General features: G+C 37.1%; 1 protein-coding gene across 29 annotated transcripts in view; it reads left to right on the top strand.

Annotated features, from left to right (window-relative positions):
- Nucleotides 1–16,300, top strand: part of Dtna (dystrobrevin alpha) — a 345,657-nt gene that overhangs the window by 229,962 nt on the left and 99,395 nt on the right. The gene's annotated exons all lie outside the window — the stretch shown is intronic.

The raw sequence follows: 16,300 nt of genomic DNA, 5'->3' as shown, positions 1-16,300 counted from the left end.
AATTAATAACTATTCTCATTTTCTAATTCGTGTTGAATGAATTTTTAAAAAACAAAAGCCATAATGTTCTCCTGAGTGTGTACTCATAGTTCTTGAATGACTGGCATGGGAATTAGACTCTTGGTGAAAGCACAGACCAGCCATCTCCACATGTCTACCCTGCCATGGTCTTCAGCAGGTTTTTTTCCCAGGGCCCTAGACAGACCACCCAGCCACAGGCTTCTGGGTATATCCATGAGGATGGACAGTGATCATCTATTACTCAAACTGCTTAGCTACAGCCTGTTCTCCAGCCCCAAGGGTTAAGCATGAGGCTAAAGATTGGGGAAGAAGGAGAAGGAAAAAAAAACATATTGGTCAAATATCAAGTACGTGTTTTGACTCCTTACAGGAAGATAAACCAATCTAAAAAAGAGCAGAGAAAGGCACTACAGATGTTGCAAAGAAGCTGCAGCTGTAACTATAGCCCGGGCCTCCAGTGAGTTCTTTGCAGTGCTAGTGTTAGGGGACAAGGAAAACACTCCTACAGAAGATAATCTCCCCCTTTCCTCTTAACCCCATCACCCATACTAAAAACAAAAGGAAGGGTATCCATATTTTCAGAAGTGAAAAGTGATGAGATGACCCACATTCTTACCACTTTTTACCACCCAGTGACTCCAAACTGAGAAGGCGATGAGAGTTTTGTTCCCTTTGAAGCTTTGCCAAGCAGAACCTTTCTCAGACTCCTTTCAGGAGAACTGGGAATTTCCAAAAATACTACAAAATGGTAAGGAAATTATAATGGAAAAAAACAAGCAAAAAGAAGGAAGGAAAGGAATGAAAGAAGAAAGGAATGGGGAGGACAAAGGAGAAGATTTAACAGTGATTATCAACCGTACAGCCAACATTATAAAGTGCACACACTGTCATTCTTAATTGGGGTTCTCTAGCAACCTGGAAGCCTCATCCTATTTTCTTCTTAGTTCGTTCATTCTTGTTCTTCATCCTTCATTCTTTTCTGGCCTCTTCTTTATCCTACGTCCAGAATTACATCTTAGTCACAATGATAGACTTGGAAAAAGTGGGGAAGGAAAAGGTTTAATAATCCATTACAGGTGAAAATGGAACCTTCATACCTGTCAAGTGGCCTCTCCCTGTGTCCATTCATTTACCTCTTAATTTATTAAGCATATAATGAACTTCTCCTTTATGTTTGGTACTGCATCAGGAACCAGAGATAGCCCGATAGTGAGTAAGATGCAATCCCTACTTTAATGTTGCTCAAAGTCTAATTTGGTAGATGGTCCTAAAAACAGATTTATAAATAAACCTATGTAGCAATGTAACAATAGTAATATGTATATGGTGTTTGGGAGTCCCAAGGAAGCAGTGCCCTGAATTGAGGGATGGGGCTGTTGAGAGAACTTTCCTGGAGGAAATCTGGGGTAGATCATAAAGAATTAGTAGACATTACATAAGAAAAGTCTTAGCCTCTTTACAAAGAAAGTACCTTATAAACTTCATGCATTTAAGGACAGGAAAAGATATTATATTCTATTCAAACTAGACAATGTTAAGACTCAGGGAAAAAATGCAAGTGTATTTTAAATGTTCTGATAAAATTAAGTTTCTTTTTAAAATTGTTTCTACCTTGATTGGAAGTGTTAAATAGAAGTACTGCTTGTATTTGCTGCGCTTTCCTTCCTGACAATAAATATAATAGTTGTGACATTCAAAGTTACTTGTAAAATGCTAACACAATTGATTTGGGCTTATCGTAATCAAAGTTGAAGACTTCCTTCTAGAAGGATAACCAGAAACAGTGATTTTTTTTTTCTTTTGGGTAATGTAAACATTAGTTAGCATTGAATGTACATCCCTGTAGAAGGTAATGTTAGTCTGCAATAAAACCTAACCTACAATGAATTGTGGTGCCTTGTAAAGGAGTCTTATTTACAGCAAAACAAATTAAAAAATTGAAAAAATTAAGGTAGTGTATTGTGTCAAAACCAGCAGAGCTGGTTCAAGGTGCATAGCTGGTTTCAAGCTCACTGGATCCAGAGGGATGGCAATTTGAATTGGTCACAGCAAGCAGGGGATTGTGGTGAGCTGAATGAGGCCGTGGGGACAGAGTGGATAACTTGTCACCTGACCATTCCTGATGCATGCACTGGATGGTCTGAGTGGGCGCCACTGTACCCGGAGTTAGGGGCTTCTCTTTTTATGTGATTCAGATGAGGGGTTGCATCATTCCTTTGGCTGGTACGTTTGATAAGTTCAGGGCCTGGTTTTCTTGATATAGGTTTGATAGATCCATATGTCCATATGCTCCTGATTTAATTTGATAAGTTCATAGGTGATAATCTTTTGTTTGGGTAAATAGTTATTTATCAGTCTGCATCGTAGTTTGTGCTGGACAGATGGTTGTTGTTTACTTGCAAAAAACAAGATTGTAGAGTCATTCAGCCTCAATATTTGCACTCAAAATGAAGCACACTGTTGTTCTATAAAAACGGAATCACTCAGGGCAAGACACAGTCTGAAAGCTACCATTCTATACAATTCGGAGTAACTATGGAACAGGGCACAGCCTGATCTCCCCAGTCAGTATAGTGCTTCTTTCATAGAACTTGGTCGATCTTAACTGAGAACAGGCTGTTTATTTTTAGATATGACCTTATTTATGGGTGAAGTTTATTTTGCATATTAACAAAATTGAGTTTAAAACCTACATTGTGGAAGAATAAAACATAAAAACTGGCATGTTTTATATACATGGAATTCCATCTCACAATGTATCTTAAACAAAAATGTCTTTTTTTTTTTACAAAAACAGAGAGCAGGAAGGCAAAACAGGTCCTGTCTGGGGGGTCAGTACCAGTAAGAAGGGGGAAGGTATAAGGAAAAGGTGTAGGAGGGTGAATATGGTGGAAATATGTACTCATGTATGAAAATGGAAAAATGAGACCTGTTGAAACTGTTCCAGGAATGAGGGGAGGGGAAATAAAGGAGAATGATGGAGGGGGTGAATTCAGCTATGAAGTATTATAAGACCTTTTGTAAATGTCACAATGTATCCCCAGCACAACAATAATAGTAATTTTAAAAAAACTGGTGTGTTTGAAGTCATCGCCTAGAAAAACATAAATGTTGTCTGGATACAGCATGTAGTATACAGATTTTTAGACTTCTTTTTAATCTAAATTCGAAGATCATAAATGTTAGTTAATTCCCTATAATCCCTCTATGGCTTTCCATATAGAACATTAATTCTTAACACTGGCTTTCATATTCATTTTCTCTGATGCAATTCCTGATAGCTGTTAAGAATAACTGGTTTCCAGTGTTGTCAAAGGACTCTAAACAAGAGGTCAGAGAACTGCAGCTCATAAACAAAATGTAGCCCAGCATCTCTTTTTGAATAAACCATGAACAAAGAATGGTTTTCAGAAACAGATATTTGCAGTCAATTTGATAATAGGGAACACTAGCCTACAACCCCAATAGGAAAAATGCCCCTCCAAAGAATTCCACCCTTTTAATTGGTAGGCCAACATTTAAAAATATTGTACTCTATTACTATATATTTAATTTCACCAATAAAATGGTGTGAAGTTTTTTCTCTATATATTATGTAGCTACATATAATTATGTCTCTTGTCTACCATAAAAGCTTACCAACCTCATTGGAAGAAAAATTATGAAGACCCCTATCCCTTTTGAGGTAAGACTCACCATTCCTCCAATTTTCCTCCATGGGAACTATTTTCCAAATCACTTCTTCCCCTAATTATTATTTGTACATTTCCGTAGTGGTTTGATTTTTTTTCAATACTTGGGTTTGAACTCAAGGTCTCACATTTGGTATTCAGGTGCTCTACCACTTGAGCAACACTTCCAACCCTTCAATGTACCATTTTGTACCTTCTCTCTCCATGACATAACTACAACACTCCTTGGTAGAGGAATGAAAGCCTCTAAAAATTAGGGGACACTAAGCTGGCTACTTCATATTCTAGGAGGAATGGGATAACATGGAGAATATAAATAATATTCCTAATATCCCTTCTTGATCCACAACTTTTCTTTAACTCCCAGAATTCTTTTGTTAAATTTCCATAAAATAAATACTCTATAGCCCACTTATAAGAACATGTGAAATAGAATCAACTCAGCCTTTATTTTAAATAAATAACTCCTTTCTACTAGAACATTATTTCTTTGGTTAACATTGACATGTTTAGTGATCCAGAACCCTAAAAGGTCAGCAGATTTTTTTTCAAAAAATTACTTGGGAACTAATGAAATGTAGCCATATGTTCATGAACAACACAAAAGTATCAAGAAAAATAAATCAGGATTATGTAATTTCTCCTGTTTAATAGTGGGAAGGAGACACTCCACCCCATGCCCACAGCTGACATTGCCATCTTTGAGTCCCACCAGTTACAGTTTGAGTTTTCTGTCAGTCTTGTCAATTAAAAAATGCTTTAAAAAAACAAAAAAGGCAAAAAGGTCAATAATTATCTGAGCTTTCACTGTTTCTTAAAATATCCTTTCTCTAGTAGATAGAACATCTTTTCAAAGTATCCTTAATCCAGAAATAATTTAGCTTATAACATATGCTTTTGTGTGTGTTAATTTCTCTAAACTTCTTTCAAGAATTCTTTTTTTTTCTTTCTCCATTGATTAGCATACATTACTTGTACAAAGGGATTTCATTGTGATATTTCTTATTAACCAAAAAATTCAGGGTTGAATGCAGTGCCACATGGCTCTAACCCTGCTATTTGTGTGGTAGAAAAGGAGGATCACAGTTCGAGGCCAGCCTGGGCAAAAGTTAGAAAGACCTTATCTCGAATAAAAAACAAGCCAGGCATGGCAACACACATCTGTAATCTTGGCTACTCAAGAGGTGGAGATAGAAGGGCCACAATCCAAGACTGGCCCAGAGAAAAGCTCAACACCCTGTCTAAAAAGCAAACTAAAGCAAAGGAAAATGCCTACCAAGAACAAGGCCCTGAGGTCAGTACCACAAAACAAAATGCAATTACCTATTTACTTGTTTCTCTATCAGTACAAAATTAAACTAAGCCAGAGCCATATGTCTAGTAGCTCCTAATAAATATTCTTTTATGAATGGATAAATGAATAGGCTGGACTACACTCATTTTCTACCAGCTAGGTGATTAGCCCTGTGCAGTACAAATCCAGAGATATGTTTCTAGCTATAACTACTGATCCCCACTTATTTTTCTTCAAGATAGTATACCTATATATTCCTCCTCCCTGCCTCATTGTTAACTCTGCGGGTTTTTGGTTTCCATTGTTTTGTTAGTCATTTGACTCAGCATCATCCCCAACCAGCTGAAATCACAGTGCTGGTTGGGTTTGTGGCTCTTATCTGGATGCAGGGTCTTCTCCTAGCATACTGGTTGTTGAGAGAATTCATTTCCTTTTGGTTGTAGGATTTGTGTCCCTGTTACCTTGCTGGCTACTTTCAGTTCTTAGAGTTTCTGGAATTTCTTGCCCCATGGCCCCCATGGGCTGTTTAGAGGATGAATGACTGTTTCTTCTCCACACAAGCTAAAGTGTGTCTCTCTGATTTTCCCTTCAGTGAACAGCTGGTGAAAACTCTTTACTTCTAAAGATCTGGCAGGCCTACCCAGATGGTCTCCATATTTTAAGGTCATATATTTGGAACCAAAATTTCATCTGTAAAATCTCTTCTCCAGAGCACTACAATCAGTGTTTGATTGAATAGCTGGGAGAAGTTGTGTGATACCATATGCCAGGAATCTTGATACTTTTCTTTTTTCCAGATAATGACATATGAAACCTTGAATTTAAAAAATAAAATTTAAGGTTAAAAGCAAACAAATGAACAAACACCTCAGGCAAGAGAAACAGAACTAAAGGAAAAAAAAAAAAAGAAATGTGTTTAGAAGAGAAAGCCTTTGCCTAGTCACAGTTAGAGACATAGGTGGCAGATGACTAACCCTTGGAGCACAATTATCTTTGTTTGTGTTGTTGCAAATGTTACTGATTCATATTTTCATTCTTGATGTTGAATCATTCTAGACACTTGTTTAAAATAAAGAAAATCACATTGTACTAGAATACAACGTTCCCCAAAATTCCCTGTGAAGGAAGTTGGAGGTGATAGAACATAAACAAACCTATTAATGATACCTGTGAAAGATGACAATGAAAAGCTCTATTCTGGGTTCCTGGACCTATAGCAAAATTTTTTCTCCTTCATCATAGCAAATCTCTGGTAGAGAAAAGCTATTATTTTTAAAGTCCTTAAAGTTTCTTCTTCCCTTTAGTTCCTTTTACTTTTAAGATCTGAAAGATGCAGGGTTTTATTTTCTTGCTAGAACTTGTGCTTTTAGGGAATGTTGGCAGCTGTGTTTGCTGAAGGTGCTACTGTGGAGCAACCTGTGGATTAAGCCTGTAACTCTGGTCTTGCTTCAAGAGACCTGGATGTGACAGGCAGTGGCCCCTTCCCTTTGTCCTGCCTGCACAAAGTGGCGACTGGAAGCTGAGCAGCTAAGCACTTTCATCTCACAGTTTAGGAAAGATCATCATGTGTAAATGCCTTTGTCAGTTGGGAAAGAGGGATGCACCCAGATGAATACATCCTTGCATACTTCCCAGACCCCCATGCAAGAGATGCTAAGCAAAATTAAATGATCCACTCCCCCAACTCCATTTCCTACCAGCCCCTGTTCTTGGAAGCTTGCACAATGGGCCCAGAGCCAAGCAGCAGAGCAATGAAGGACACCCAGACAGTGCTCTTCCACAGCCTGGCTCCCCAGATCTCAGGCTCAGGGGCACACAGAAGACACTCAGTAGGAGAGTGATGGGAGCACATCCTCTCCCACACAACTGCATCTGAGATTCTGCCCGAATTTACAATTTAAGTGATTTTAAATGTACAAATTGGCTGTATTAAATACATTCACGAAACTGTTCATATCACCACTATCAATTTCCAAAACTTTTTAATTCTGCCAAATAAAAACTTCATACCTATTAACTTTTAGCATCCTGGAAATGTTGTGCCGGCAACTTATCTTTCCAATATTGGCCACCAGATAGACTGCTTGGGATGTAAAATAGGGTGCCTGGAAGTCAAGTGCATTGTGAAGTGACACTGTGGTACTCAAAAAAAAAAAAAGCTCCTGAGTAGAAAAAGTTTAAATCTTGTGTATCAATGACTTAAGCAGACTTCCTTGATAAATTTTGTTTATCAATGAAATAAAAGCTGTATTACATTGGGAAAAAAATTTAAACCACTCAGCAAATGCATCTGAATCACCCTCCATGTACCAGGTACTCTGCAGACAGAGCAATGAATAAAAGAAAAAAATGACACCTGCCTTCATGGAGCTTGCATTTTACCAAATCAGTAGTTTCAGACATGTGTGAATGCCCTGAGGAAAACAAGTCAGGACAATAGGACTTCTGTCTTTATCACTGCTTGCATCCCCAAAGCAGGTACCACAGTATGCATCTATCCCATATTCATCTGCAGGTGAGTTCATACAGTGTCTATATGCAAGACATCTTGCAGAGCACTTTGAGGGACATAGAGATATTCAGATTCAGAGTTTTACCCTAAGAAGCTTGAAGATGATCATAAAAAAAGATAGATTATGATAGATAGATAGATGCATACATACATAGATACATAGGTAGATAGATTTGGATATAGATAGAGAAAAAGATATAGGTATAGATATAAATATATAAAGCATATTGTTTCCATTCTAGAGAGGCTCTTTGATAACTTATCTTCCTTTTCCTTTGGCCTGAGTTCATCTGTTACTTACTATTTTCTACATGTCTTTTCTATTACATTTCCAGGCCTGTTCCAAAATCCACTTGGCATGATCTGTATGATTTACTTAAGCATCTTCCAAATGTCCAGCAGTAGCAAGCAAGCTGAAAGCACAGAATGTCCAATGAAAGTTTCTCCCTTTCTTCACTTTTTAAGGTTCCCTTTCCCCAAAATAACAATAATGAATCTGTAAGAACACTTACTTGTATGTCAGTCATATTGATGGTTCTTGGAATTATCATTTGCATTTAAAAGAGAAAAATTTTACCTGAAATAGTGCAAAAAGAAAAATGCAACATGAGATCATCCCATTAATTTAGGTTGTCCTTGTGTATAAATTTAGTAGTAAAATAACCTCAAGTTGAAATCTAATGAATGTGTTCTAATTATTATAGGTCTGGGTTTTATGAATATCAAACAGTGGATACACTCTAAACCTTTGCTATATAGACTTTGCTGCAAATTGTTATCTAGCCTATCAGTCCCCTTGAGCCAATTGTCATTTTCTAAAGGAAAAAATAGTTACTTATGGTGGTAAAAAAAAAGAAGTATACCTATACTTATTGAAATAAATTGTAAGTTATTTTTAACCATTCATGATGTTCGACTATGACTTCGTATTATCACCTTCTCTACTAGGAATTATACATTTAATTCTGTTTATTCTAGGTGAGGACAACATAACACAAGAGTGACTTTCCTTGGTTACATCAGATAAAATCATATAATTAAAGAGACCAAATTCTAACTTAGGCAAGTGTTAGGCAAGTGTCATGGTAAAGAGTTGCTACCCTACAGTTTTCTTCACGCCTTGCCATCAGAAGGTACTGGAACTATGAGTGAGTCTTGTGGACCACTAAGACTGCTCTGCAAAATTAATAATAATAGCATCCAGCCTAGGGAGCTTGATTTCTGAGAAAATAATACACTTTGACCAAAGATCAAGGGTAATGTATGTCACCTTTCAAGTCAAACTGTGTGAGACAGTGATATTATACTATGACTAAGTGGGGGGTGGAGGGAATGTGAAAAGCCAAACAGAATCAGAATCTTTTTTGAACATGTTAATAACCATCTTTTTGAGTCATTTATTATTCTGGGAGGGATCAATTGGGAATAGATAAGGACTTAATTAAAACCATTGCATTAGCCTGTGTTTTCCCAGAAAACAGACCCAACATATCACAAAACATGTGTCACAGGGCTTTCAGGGGAGCTGCTCATTTGTATACTGAACCCAGAGAAGTACTAGAAGAGGGAAGGAAAGAAAACTGACAATATTGGAACTGCTTAGCAACCTTGTAAAATGCACCCCAGAACTGCCACACAGGGAAAAGAAGAAGGTGGTTCTAATCCAGCTACTCTGTTCCTCATTGGTCAAGAGTGGCCTGCAGGAGTTATGCCTCCACACTTCTGGGTTGCACATGAGTGAGTGATAAGTAGGTTCCAAGTAATTGTGCTGAGGCAGGAGAGGTTTGCAATAAGATCTTGAGGTCAATTTTCTCTGGTTGCAGATACACCAGGCTGGTTGAAGTCTGTGGGGTAGAGGGCTTTCTGCAGGGGCTGAAGAATTCTTTCTCCTCTTGTCAGGCCAAGAAGATTTAGAAAAGTTCACAAGATGGGTTTGAAATATCACCCAGTGCATACCAAGACTTTCACCATTTAAGGTTTCTCATTCAATTTTTTAAGCTGTATTTTAAATTGACAATTAATAGTAGATATCTATAGAGTACAATGTGACATTATACTTCAGGTATACATGGTGAAATTACTGAAATAGACCAATTAGTATATACATTACCTCACATACTTATCATTTCTTTGTGGTGAGGACACTAAAATACACTTTTTTAGCAATTTTTAAATATACAATGCATTATTATTAACTGCAATTATCTTCCTGTGCAGTATATCACTAGAACTTATTCCATGACTTCTAAAGATTTTTTAACAAAAGACATACCTCGTAATCTTTATACTATGTTGCTATATCAATGACCTCACTCAAGACACCTATAAATAATCTATACTATTGATTAACCACCTAGAGGCCTCTCCACCCCAAATGCTAGCCCATTTCCCAAGCAGTGTTCTATACACTAGGAAGGTGAGCCATAGCTATTTTCTGAATTGGGGAATAAAATACATTGTCTTCTGTCTATCTTGTTATTTACTCTCACTGCACAGCCAATTAATTACAAATCTAAATGGTACAAGCTGGGTGCAGAAAAACAAAGACTTAGCCAGGTACTGCTTATTCGCTGTTTCCAATGTCCATGTATACTTTGTCTATTTATGTTCATGTTGGCCAGATGAGCACATGGAACAAGGTCAGTAAGCCAAAGCTACAGGGAGAAGGTAGAAGACAGTTCCACATGGTCACCAGCACTGTCAGTGCTCTTTCTTTTGGAATGTGGCCTCTGGCATCTAGGATTCTTGCCATTTGCTCAAGTCATAATATACAAAGAATAAAAGATAAACCATACTCAATGAGCATTATAGAACCTTCTTAGAATACTGAAGGACAGGGAAGTTTTTAGGTATTATGTGTGGCACCTGACTTCCAGTAGGTGCTGTACTGTACCCCATTCATCATGTATTATTGAACAAATGGTTTGAATAAGTATCATGCAAGGAACAGTAAAGAATGTGAACATGGGCAAGGCATCATCGTGTCTTCGTGATGTTTATCATTTGGTTCTCTGGTCCCCAGGTACTTCTTGTAGAATCTGATGACCCTTCCCCCCCAAAAATATATATGGCCCAACATACAACATTTATCTCATAATTTCAGGGATGCGCCTGTCTTCTAAAGTCCAACCATGTGCTCTTTTTTTAAATGAAGGAAAAACCATGTATACTAATAACTTTACAGAATGAAAAATGCCATAAATGCATAGGATATGTAAAAAGCTCTGGGAATGACAAAAGAGAGAGCGATAGAGTGTTTGGCTATTTTGAGGGATGGTGGGCCAAAGGCTACATCTCATAGAGGAAGCAGACTGAGTACAGACACATGTAGGAATACCAAAGACATATTTTGGAATTGTAAGAAGTCCAGTGTACCTAGGACACTAAACTTTCGGAAGCAGCTGGAGAGTACTGGAAGATGAGACTAAAGATAAGGGGAGTAGAGTTTAAACCCTGGTTTTCATTCTTAACATCTTAGTTGTTCCTCAGTTAGCAATGGAGAATGGCCTAGCTAGAGCTGAGCCTCATTCTTAAGATAAATAGAAAGGCATAGAACCTGGAGATTAGTAGGAAACTTGCTTCCAAAAGGAAGTCAGTAAAAGCCCAAATGAGGACACTAGAATATCGGGAATGGTAAAACCACATTTAAAAGCCTATGCAGAGTTGCCCAGTAGTCTAAAGCCCCTTACAAAATGACTAGCCATAGGGGAGGTAAGAACCAGATCCTCTTGCTTCTGAAGTTATTAAACATATTCTGTACAAAGTTAAACACTAGCAAGGAGAAATTAGTTATTCTTCAGGGCTTTCTTTTCATTTATCTTGTCTTACTGTTTTTGCAATTCTCAATACAATACTTGGAAAATAATAGTCTTTGTAAATGCTGGCTCAATTGGATTTAGTTAAATTTAATTTATAGCATGATAGCCATTGAGCCAACAATTATTATGCCTCATTTTAAATAGTGATTCTGGTCTACAAACATAATTTAAGGAACATTTAATATTTTTTCCCAATAGGTAGTAGACATAGTACCAGGGTCTTTCAGGGTTGGCATGATACTCAGTTTGATTTTATACCAAAAATAAGTTTCAGATCATTTTTGTGAAGCTGTATTACATCACCTTAACCAGGAAATAAAAGTGAAGCTGAAATGCTGTCTTTGTAAGATATAATGCTTCTCTCCAAGAATTCTTAGCAAAAAGAGCTAACCATCTTTGTGATAAAAACATACTTTGGGAACAAGGAAGAAGTTGAAATTGGAAACATAAAAAATGGTCAGCTACTTGTGTTGTTTATGTTTGCATTTTATAAAGGTTTAGCTCATGACCACTAATCAAAAACAAATCTAAAAATTGTGATTTTTACTAACATCTTTTTTCTGAATTCAATGTTTGGTTAATGTGAGTGATGGCTAATACCTGCAATGTAATCACATCAAAATGTATTTGTTGACCTTGGTAAAACATATTATTTGACTGTCTCTTCCTCCCTCAATAGATTTTAAAATACTATTTTGTCCTGATAAGAGGTCTGCATAAGGGCATAAAAATAAATTATTTGAGAAAATGTTAGCAACTAGATAATGTTTACCTGGCTTTCCTTACCACAGTAGTCCCAGGATTCTTATGATACATTTAAAATAAACTCCTCTGACTGAAATGACCATCAATTTCCTCCTGTGTCATGTCTAACTCCATCCTTTAAGCCATGCTCTGTAGCATGGATTCTCAAACTTCATCATCTGTCAGAATAACCTAATGGACTACATAAACCTATAGCTGCCCTGGCCACACCTAAGACCTGTGGAATCAGATGCCATAATATGAGGTCCACTCACTACTCTAAACAACATCCCAGATTCATCAGCTGTGGGTGGAATCAGAATTAGCTTACATGGAAATCTGAAAATGAAATGTAAGCATTAAACTTTATAAAATGCAATCTCAGTAAGATATATAGATAAATAAATATCCATAAATTTTTAAATAGAGGTTTGCTCATTGAAAAATTAGAAAATTGTGACATAATAGGCCATGGTAAAGATCACTTTTCTATAAGCCCCAATTCAGACTACTCTGGCCCAATCAGGTGAATACAAAATCTGGACACACCACCCTCCTCTGTTCTGCCGTTGTTCACTGAATCCGCTTCCTCCTGGAGTAACCACCCTTCCTCTGCTCCATCTGTGCACTCCCTGTTGTGCCTCAGGCCACCAACCTGAGCCTATTTTCTCTCCTAACCTTCCCAAAATTTCCAACCCAAAATGACATCCCTGTATTTAGAGCTCCTGTATCACCTTAAAAAAAATAACTAAGCTAGTGGACTTTTACTAAGTCAGAGACGTGTGTTGATCTTCAATTAGGTCATTTGACTGTGTCTCTCCCCAGAGAAAGTACAGTCTCTCATGCCCAGGCTCTTATATTTTGTTCAGTCACCTCTAACATCAACCATAATGCATTCTAGATACTTAAAAATTGCTGATTGGATTTAATTTCTTTTGAAACTATTACAAAATCTCATTTCTTGCTCCCTTTTCCAACTCTGAATGTATAAGCATATGCAGTCTTTCTCTGTATGTTACTGCCTTGATGTGCAATAGATGTATGGTAAGTAGTGACATGTTGAAATATTCTCATGAGCGGAAGCTGAATTGTAAGATAAGTATTTGACCTGAAATTGAACTTAACTAGTGATCTCTGTGATATAGTCTCTCATGGGTTTATGACACTATTTCATCCATTAAGAGGAAAACCAACCCGAAGTTACAAAAGAAAGCTTATCTTTTTAGTGTATATTGATTGTACAAAGAGGTTTCATTGGGATATTTCCATGCATGTATAGAACATATTGTTTCAAATTCACCCACTGTATTACTCTTTCTTGTCTCCCCCTTATTTTTTTACAGTTTTAGTGGGTTTCATTATGTTATTTTCATACATTTGTATAATGTACTTTGATCATATTCATCACCATCAATCACCTTCTCCTCTTCCCCCCTTCTCTCCCACTGGTTCCTCCCAACAGTTCCCCTTTTACAATCATGTGAAGCAAATATCTTTATCACTAGAACAAAGGATTGAAATAATTGGGAGTTTTATAATTCTACTTGAATATGGCAGCACATTGTAATGTTTATTTTCCCTCTAAAATAAAAGTACAATGCCTAAAATTCATGGAGTACTTTACACTTCACTGTTTTCACATGTAAATTTTCATTGCTTCCCACAACACCTTGGAAATGAGAAAGGTGTATATTACTGTTTCTATTGTATAAATATAATATACTTGAATCACAGTCTACTATCTCTCACCCCATATTTTCTATAAAAGAAAAGAGATATGTACATACATTGAGAATTGATTATCATGAATATTAACTCATGTTGTGCACCTTGATTGATAGAATTTTTATTTTTAAGTATTTTAAAGTTAAAAAGAAAAAACAGCTCTTTACAATGTGTTCAATACACTTGTTTGCTTAATATCTCATTCCCCACTACATGTACATTCTGCTGATCAGGGATCTGCCTGTCTTGGACACTATCATTCTAGACCCCAGATCATTATGGGTACACAACAAGGGCCAAATAAATACTTACCACATGAAACAGTTTTAAGTCTCTGAGACAGAGGGTTAAGAAAGAAGGTGAGTGAGTGGCTTAGGCTAATAAGTTTAAGGAAAAAACTGGAGTCGTACCTGAAAAGGGGCTGAGATCCTTTTCCCACCTCTCACCCTACCTCCATGAAGCCTGGAACACACATGTGAAGCTCCTTAAAACTGTTTTAACTTACTGACCACCTGTCACTTAGAATATTGAATGAAACTTTTAATTTGACAGCTGTCATTAGAAAAATCAATCACCTTCTCCTTTCCCCTCTTCTCTCCCATTTGTTCCTCCCAACAGTTCTCTTTTGTTCCACTGTCCTCCCAATAGTGCCCATCTATGTTCTTCGTTTAGTTCTATGGAACTTTGTTGGAAAACTAAAAGAATGAGACCCAATAATTAACTTTTTTACAAGCTCACAAACATATTTTAAGAATCTGCGATGTGAAAGAACACAATTTAGCACTTCAAATTCATCATATAAACTAATCAGAACTATTACCTGAGCTTGGTTTTCATGCTCTGAAGAGTTTGGTTGCCATGGAAAACTCATGTGGAGAATGTTGCACAGAAGATCAGGAAATTAACATCTAGGGAAGAGAAAATTGAATGAATTTTCTGGGAAAACAACCTATCTATGTTGTTAGGGGATTTGATGGGTGAGTTCCCAGCAGAACTCTCGCTTTACTGCATGTCTTAGAGAGGGAAAAGCAAGTCAACAAAACCTAAGACACCAATCACTACCTCTCCAAACATGGAGAGCAGGGGTGAGGCATGAGGGGGCATGTGTACAGGTGTGTGAACTCACACACTACCTATGTGTTTGGAGGATATATATATTGCAAATGACATATGGACAAATTATAGTCATTCCCAGTCTAACTGCAATTTCCTTTTCTCTTAAGACAGCAATCGTAATACCAATGAGTGTCCTTCTTAGAGATGTAAAACTCAAATCTCTCTAAAATAATGTACATATAGATGATTATAGAAATCATTCTTCTCTGCATGAAGTAATTGGTAGTACACATCTCATAGCATATTAGGACATAGCAGGCTGTCTTGATGCAAAAGGACTAAGAAGGACTGACTTTGAGTGGCACTTTTTATATTTTAGCTTGAATGCCAGCTGCAGGGAGATGCTGGTCTTGGGTGGGGGACTGAAATGCTGCATTTCTAAAGAGGCTGCTCCAAATGTGGTGCTGGACCACAGCAACGGCAACACCAGGGAGGTAATTTGTAGCCTTGTGGGTGAGTTCTGGGTGCAACCACAGATGAGACTCACTACTCCAAAACGATGGGAGTGAAGTTTCTGTAGGATGATTGGCTACTGACCATCCCCACTGTGACCCTCCAGAAGATTCCTTCCAAAGGTTTGTATATAAGTAGACAGAATCACCTGGAAAGCTTTGTCAGCACCCTTTCCCAGTCCCGGAAATTTTTAAATCAGGAAGTGGTATGATTTAGATTTAAGACTTCCGAGGAAATCTGTAAGTGCTTTAAAAGAAAGAATATCATGCTTAGATCCAGCGATCTGGACCCAGCCTTTAGAATGCCATCCAAGAAAGGATGGCCCCGAACAAAACCTTGACATGGACTAATTGTTGAAATTCTCTTTTGATATTCACATTCTTTCTGTACCCTCACCCCCATGTTTTATCCTATTTATATGATTCTACTACTTCTCATAAATAATTTTATGACATCAGTCATCTCTATCTAGATATAACTGGTTTTGTTTATGAATTAACAAAAATGTAGTATGGCTTTAAGTGTTATTTTAACACTTGTTGAACATCTATCATTTTTGGCACTTTACCTAGGAATACATGGGTTTAAATTATCCCTAACTGTGGGCTAAAGGACTCCATCTCCTATTAAAATAGGGAAAGACATCAGCAAACAGATATCAACAGTGGTTACTCTTCTCTTCTGACCTGCAACTGCTCCCTTCAATCCTGACCTAGCTTTTTCTACCAGATTTGCCTCGACCTGTGGCAAACTATCGAAGCTTTGTCTATTTATATTTATCTATAAAGACAAATTCTTAGCTATTGATAATCAATGGCTGAAAGGAGCACTAATATCATTACTTTTAAGTTTTTATGAAGTTCTGGATATTACTTTAAGAATACTTATTCTTGGTATGATTAACGTTAACTAAGGAGCTTCACTT

Source organism: Castor canadensis, chromosome 4 (genome assembly GCF_047511655.1).
Source record: "Castor canadensis chromosome 4, mCasCan1.hap1v2, whole genome shotgun sequence".
NCBI lineage: Eukaryota > Metazoa > Chordata > Mammalia > Rodentia > Castoridae > Castor > Castor canadensis.
This window is presented reverse-complemented; position numbering and strand designations above follow the sequence as displayed.